At 40.0% G+C, this 7,337-nt stretch overlaps 1 long non-coding RNA gene across 2 annotated transcripts in view; it reads right to left on the reverse strand.

Moving 5' to 3' along the window:
- LOC108495439 overlaps positions 1-6,452 on the reverse strand; it is a 24,432-nt gene extending 17,980 nt beyond the window's left edge. The window contains exons 1-4 of one of the 2 annotated variants that reach the window (XR_001874121.1): positions 6,360-6,452; positions 5,609-6,246; positions 5,095-5,364; positions 4,437-4,528 (exon numbers count right to left, since the gene is read on the reverse strand). This is a non-coding gene — a long non-coding RNA (uncharacterized LOC108495439). Of the gene's footprint in view, positions 1-4,436; positions 4,529-5,094; positions 5,365-5,608; positions 6,247-6,359 lie in introns of those variants that run through there. The other variant, XR_001874120.1, reaches the window with a different exon arrangement.
- Between the last annotated feature and the right edge of the window lie 885 nt (positions 6,453-7,337).

Raw genomic sequence — 7,337 nt, forward strand, 5'->3', positions numbered from 1 at the left:
GGAATTGTCCCACTCTGCTCTGCAGTGGGGGGGGCCTCACCTTGAGTACTGCGTGTAGTTTTGGGCACCACAATATAAAAAGACATTAAGCTTTTAGAAAGCATCCAAAGGAGGGCCACGAGGATGGTGAAGGGCCTTGAGGGGAAGCCATATGAGGAGTGGCTGAGGTCACTTTGTCTGTTCAGCCTGGAGAGGACGAGACTGAGGGGAGACCTCATTGTGATCTTCAGCATTCTCACTGGAGGAAGCAGAGAGGCAGGTACTGATCTCTTCACTCTCATGACCAGTGGACAGGACTCAAAGAAACTGCATGAAGCTGAGTCAGAGGAGGCTTAGACTGGATATTGGGAAAAGGTTTTGAATGGCTGGGTGCTGGAACAGGCTCACCAGGGAAGTGTTCACAGCACCAAGGCTGACCTAAGAGTTCAAGAACTGTTTGGACAATCCTCTCAGGCACATAGGGGGATTCTTGGGGTGTCCTGTACAGGGCCAGGAGTTGGACTCAGTGATCCTGATGAGTCCCTTCCAACTCAGCATATTCTGTAATTCTGTGATTCTATGACATTTTACTGAACAAGAGATAAGGATAGCACCATCAGCTGTTACATTTAGTTGAGAACTGATGCTTGTCTACAACCAAGTTGCCACAGTCCTTATTCAGTCAGTTTTCCTACTGACTTCCAAAAAGGGAAGTTCCTGTAGTTGCTCCCCTCCTGATATTGCAAGCACTGTGGTCAGAGGTGAAGTATAAGCATGTGAGCTGGGTTCTTGATTCTGTTATGCAGATATCCAGCTGGACCCGCTGGCAGTTCATAGACCCTTCAACAGGAGACCTGGCTGAATCTGGCTTGCCAGAAGCAGAGAGAGATGGCCACCCATAACTGGCATGTCCTTACACACCACTTATGTGATCCACAGGAAAAGTGAACTTTATCATCAAGTAGAAGTTGTAATATCTGATCAATGTGTAAGTGAGAAAGGGTATAGTCTGCTAGTAATTGGGTTTTGAGGGGTGTGCTATAAAAATTTCCATCTTCATTACACCAGTTAGGTCACAAAGCACAGAATGATGCAGCAGAGCTACATGATGAGGCGTTAACACGATTTGATTAGCATGAATCTGATATATGCTGATATGCTTTCAGGGTAATAAGTGCTAAGAAAGCATTTGCCACATGGTTTCTCTCTTATAGACTCCACTCTCATCGTCCTTTCCACAAAAATCCACAAACAAAACCTTATTCTATTTCAGAGTAATGTTTGACCTGAAATGAGAGGAACTGGGCCCAAGTTATGCCTTGCAAAGCCTCTTTTGCAATCCAACCAATCCCCAATCTTCTCAGATTTACAAAAGTAATTATTCAAAAATATATTCAAGAAAACACGAGGTTTACCACAGAAGAACATGTTAGGAAAAAAAAAGAAGACTTCTGTAGTCTGATCATTTTAGCTAAGGAATAATTGCTAACCATTTCCTTCCTATTAATCTGTGCAAAAAGTATTTCGTAAGAAATTTTCTGTGTGCTTTAAATGGTAGAAAGCACCTTTTAACACCAAAGCAATACATAACTCTAAATCAAGTAATTGCAAGAAGAGAGGAAAGATCCCTATGGAATTTCAGGTACTCATCCCTAGCTGGCAAAGCAAGGTCTTGTTCCCGGGGTGCAGCAACACAAGGTCTGATCCAATTAATACCTCCCATACCCTTGAATAACTTACTTTGCCCTTGTAAATTAAGATCATCTGCTTTCTGGAGCCTAGATTCACCAAGGACTGAGATTACTGCATCCTGCTGGTTAGACTACCTGCCCCCGTTTTTGCTGGTCTGGCTCAAATCTGAACCCACCTTTCCTGCAACACAGCTCCTGGCACAGTCCTACTGCTCTGCATAGAGAAAACTATACAGCTGCGCCAGCACTCCCAGCTCAACACACTAACTTCAGCCTGCCAAACACACCTGACAGTGGAGGGAAAACAGCTGTGATTAAAATCAAGTCATCGCCCTCCTCATCCTGCCTCACTTTCCTCTTTGAATTGTCTGTTCACCAAAGATGACAAAATATTGGCAGATATTAGACAGCTGGTATGCATAACCCATCTAATTTTATAAGCCTACAGGACAAAAATGAAGATACAACCACTGTATATGCTAAAACTCTACTGTCTTCACCTAGCCACAGCAAAGTCACAGTGACATGTGCTTTAGCTCCTGATAGCATGTGCACCTGGGGCTAAAGGGGTGTTTTTCCTTTAGACATACAACAAAATGTGTCACCATATCTTCACTGCCTTGGTTACCCACAAGAATGGGCTCAAACTTGAACAGGCCATAATCACATCTATTGCCTGCTGTGCCTTGAACCCCTCCCAACTGTTTGCACTATTCACTTTGTGTAATTTGAGAGGAGGAAAAAAGATCTTCAGCTCTTTATTATGGGTTTATATGGAGCCATTTACAAGGCTGGAGCATCTAGTCACTGCTGCAGGATGAGCAAAGAGAGACTAATTAATAGGCTCAGAACATGATCATGAACAAAACAACAATGTGGTTTTGGAAACATTGTCAATAAACAAAACCCAAACAACCAAGGAAAACCTTTTCCTGCTGTGAGGCATCTAATGTGTTTTATTTACTTTTCCAAAAGATCAGGGTCTTGAGCATTATAAATGATGCTTCCCCTTGACAGCCAAGCTGACAAGGCTGTGCTTTCAATTTAATCATATGGGAGTGAGGTTGATAGAGGTCTTCAGTGGTCCAATCACTCTCCTTTATGGTTTGTGTTTTAAGGAGAGATGGATGGAGATCAAAATACAACTCAGAGCATTGTTTCCAGACCTACTAGTCTACAGAGTCCAGGTAAGAAAGACTGTAACAGCACAGCCAGCACATGTACCATGACAGCATACACATCACCACATTTTTTTCTGTTTTCTGAATTCCCATCTTGTACTATGAGTTCCACATTAAAAATTTTAGCAAGGGGATATAGGATGTACTAAGGACAGAAAATAAATACGTAAGATGTGAATGTAGCCCAAAAAAAGGATCATATTTTTACTACGATACAGATAAAACAGGTCTTAAGTTCAAATTTTACAGCCCTCAAACCTGGGTTTTTATACTAGAAGCACAGAAATAGGTACCCATAAAGACTCTCATCTAGAAACTTCCCTTGTAACTAGCTGTTCCTTTTAATTGGACATAGGTTTGCTAGAAGTGGTATAAAATGCCAAAAAGAATGATGAACAGGGACCTAAGAAGCCTAAAATGAATAAATTTCTGCTAAAGAGCAACTAAATCCATGATGTACTTTTGCCAAGATATAATCTACTGTAAGATTTTACTGCTTTGTTCAGTAATATGTTTTTCATCCTTAAGACTGAGAATCATGCTATTTGCTCACAGTTACTTATTACACACCACAATAATTCTTAGTGTTGTTGAAAATATTTGTGTACATCTGACAAGGCTTTCATTTATTGCAATACTTGATAAAACTTTTCAAGATACAATGTAACTCAGTTACTTCAATATAAATACGAGAAAAAGTTATTTATGGAGCTTCAGAGATTTAAAAGACTTCAGAAGAATACTTGGAGATGAAGAAGTTAGCATAAAGAAGAGAAAAAAGGTCAGAGGTAGCATATATAATAAACTATAAGAATTCTATCACTTATCAAAATAACTTTACAAAAATATTAAAAGATTGATCTAAAATCTAATAAAACTAATATCAAAGTCATATTACAAGTTCATTATTATGAAAAGGATTGCCATACTCAGTAAATTCACATTCAGCCAGGCAATACCAGCATACTGTGTCACTTCCCTTTAGTAACAGCCTCGATACCCTCTACACCAGTTAACTACACCAAAAAAACCCCTCCTATCTTCCATAATGGTTTTGCAGAAGAAACTAGCTCCAAAGATAGACTTGGCTACCTTTAGATATCTAAAGATAGGTGATTTTTTCCTAAAAGAAATTTTTATTTTCTGTCATAGTTCTGGGTAAGATTTGACCTATCACATCAAACACATGATCATTTTTGTTATTGAAAAAACTAATAACTGCTTTTTTGCCTCCTCAGCCACAGAGGTCATGGTCATGAATAATAAATGTTCAGTGAAAAAAAAGTGTTTGCATGTGTGTGACTAACTTGGCTGAACGCATCCACATAGTAATCTTACTAAAAATACTAAAAGGTTTAGCTAATTGCAGAGTTGGCTTGAGATCCAGAACTAAAAAATTAGTCATAGATTTATGAAAATATTCCACCACCCTTAGAGAAAACACAGAAAAAGCACATGATTGTTATTTATAAGATTTTCTGTCCCTGCCCTTTTCCTACACAAGACTACATTCTTTTTAAAGTGGGGACATGTCTTCCTAATTCTTATACCTTGTATTTTTTCCTGAATATAGTTCATTATTTTCCTTGTGACCATCTCTCTGGAGCTGGCAGCTCCTGTTCTTTTTTGTGCATTGTATCCACAGCCATTCTTCAGTTTATGACCTTCAATTATGACCTGAGGGGCAGACTCCAGTCAGCTTCATTCCTCCAGCTATTAATTTATTAAAATAGGTGCTCACACATTAACACCTTCAAAACCTTCTGGATATTCAGCAAAGACTAGTAGCAGTACAGCTTAGCTGTTGCTTCTAGGTAAAAGGGCTGCCCCTTGCAAAAGGTGCCTATTTCATTTGTGAATGTGGCTTTTTGCTGTTGGCCGCAGAACCAGAGTCCCTGCAGGGCTATTTGCAGTGCCTAGCATATCAGGGGAGATGTGGCTTCTCTTCATTTCCCCTTAAAGGACTTTACATTTATGACAATGACTTCCTCAACACTTGAAAATGGTGGTTGCAGTGAGCCATTCTGTCAAAAGGAGAAAAAGGGAGGAAAAACCCTTCAGAATCTGTAGCTAACACTGCTTTTAAAAAGTAAAATACGTACAGTATTTGTATTTTGAATGTATGCAATTTTCATAAACACAACTAAATTGCATGGTTATCCACCTGGGCATCTAACAGGTTTATGCATAAGGCAGCAGTACCTCCATATGTGTCAAACACATTGAAAATATTGTAGGCTTACTTTTTTGAGAATGTTTTCTGTAGGAAGGCATCTCTGGCAATTGTCCTGCCCAAACCCTTGCTCTAGGAGGGGTCATAGAGAGCAGGTCGCCCAGGGCCTTGTTCGGTCAGGCTTTGGGTATCTCCAAATATGGAGACTCCACAATCTTTCTGGGCAACTCGTTACAGTGTTTGACCACCTTCAGAACTATTCAGTTCATAGCTAGTTTCTGTGTTGTCTAAGTTTTGATTTGGCTCCCTGCCAAGTCCCCAAGACCCAGCACAAAACCTCCTGCAAAGAGCAAAAGAGAAAAAAAAACTATGAAAAAATTCAGACTAGCTGAACTATATTAATATATATATGTATTTACATATAGTACAGTTATATACAGTTGAAATACTACATACAATCCCAAAAGGAAAAGGGAAGGGGAAGGGGGAAAATAGGGACAAAAAAAGGACAAAACCAAAAGAGAGAAGCACAATCGAAAACTCAGGATCTAGCAAACTAAAGAATTAGCAAAAGAATATCTTACTACTTTCCTTGGGACAGCAGCAATCACACTGAACGACCGCCGCCACACTACTGGACCCTGGATCAGCAAAAACAACAGGCCCTGTAGGCCCAGCCAGGCCTCAGCTCCCCCACAGGAGCAAGACCTACCTGCGGAAGTCTGCTGTCTCCAAACCTTGCCAGAAGGGAAGAGAGGAAGAGGCTTCACTCTCCATCTATTTATGTGTTTGGTTACGTAAAGGAATAGGATGGAATACTTACTTACTTCCTTCCTGGTTACCAGGAAGGAAGGCCTAGACCCAAAACCATTACATATGTTTAAATGGAATTTCATGTATTTCAGTTCCTGCCTGAGGTCTCTTGTCTTTCACTGAGCACCATTGAGAAAAGCCTGGCTCCCTCTTCTTGATTCTCCCATCAGATTTTTATACATATTCATAAAATCCCTCTTGAACCTTCTCTTCTCCAGACCGAACAGCACCAGGTCCATCAGCCAGGCCTTGTACATCAGATATCCTAAGCCTTTAATCACCTTCATGGCCCTTTGCTGGACTCTCTCCTGTAGGTAGCTGTATGCATTTCTGGTGATCAGGAGCCCTAGGGTGGACACAGTGCTCCAGATGTGACAAATACAGTTCCAGTTCTCATGAAGAAGTCAGTCTGAATGGAAGGATACAGATTTTATGTTATTAAACTGATTGTAAATATCAGAGCTGCAGAAACAAACCACATAAGCCCTTGGGCATTGCCAGAAGATGAGTCAAAGGCTGCACCTATCTGCCAAGTGCAAGAGGGCCAGGCGTCAGTCTGAGTACTGGCTGCGTGATTGTGCTGATTAACTCCTGGCTCACACAGTGGCTTTTCACAGTGGCTCCTCCAGCCAGCTCCCTCCAAAGCAGGACTTGGACATGAGCAGGGAGATGGCTGACTGCAAGGACCACTCCCAAAACACAAGTCAAGTAAAACAGTCCTTGAGAAACAACAAAAATTGTGTTGGCTCTTCAGCAGGGAACTCTATAGTCCAATATTGGCACTACAATTCATAGCACTGCTAGAATATTTGTTCACATCCGGTATTTGCCAGTTTCAACTTGGAAGCAGAGGAGAAACTCAAAAACGACAAAAACGATGCTATAAAATATGATATGGGCTGTCAAACACACCTGTCAGGGAAAGAGTAAAGAAACTTGTCCTTTTTTATTTTAGTCTAGACATGATTATTATGACTCAAACCTTATATCTTACCACCCACTCAAGGAGATTAAATTTTAATTAATTGCTGATTACTAACTACTGTTTTATAACTGATGTTTATTCTCAAAAGAAAATTGAAATAAGATTCATCATTATGCCTTTTTGTATGCCTGTCCATTCACTCCAATATTTAGGGTAAAATGATCTAGACACAAACCATGAGATATTTTTAGAACAGTGTGTCTTAAGAATGTAAGACAGGCCTGGCATATAGTTTCTAAAAAATCCTTTACCCAGGTCTTGATTTTTCAAAATGTTTTTTTAATACTGAGAGACTGGAATCAAAATAATGGCATTGTAACTCCACCCACAAGATATAACATTTACAAATTCTATTTTCTAAATATGTTTTTGACAGTAGCTTGGTTCACATCTCACTCCCTAAATAAAACCAATGCTTTCTACCATTTAGAAAGGTTGGAAGAAATGTTAACAGCGTCAAGACTCTGCAAAAGCAGCAGGTATGAACTGAATTATACAGGAAACATTCTGGTGAA

This window comes from Lepidothrix coronata, unplaced genomic scaffold (assembly GCF_001604755.1).
Source record: "Lepidothrix coronata isolate B3197 unplaced genomic scaffold, Lepidothrix_coronata-1.0 Scaffold31, whole genome shotgun sequence".
NCBI lineage: Eukaryota > Metazoa > Chordata > Aves > Passeriformes > Pipridae > Lepidothrix > Lepidothrix coronata.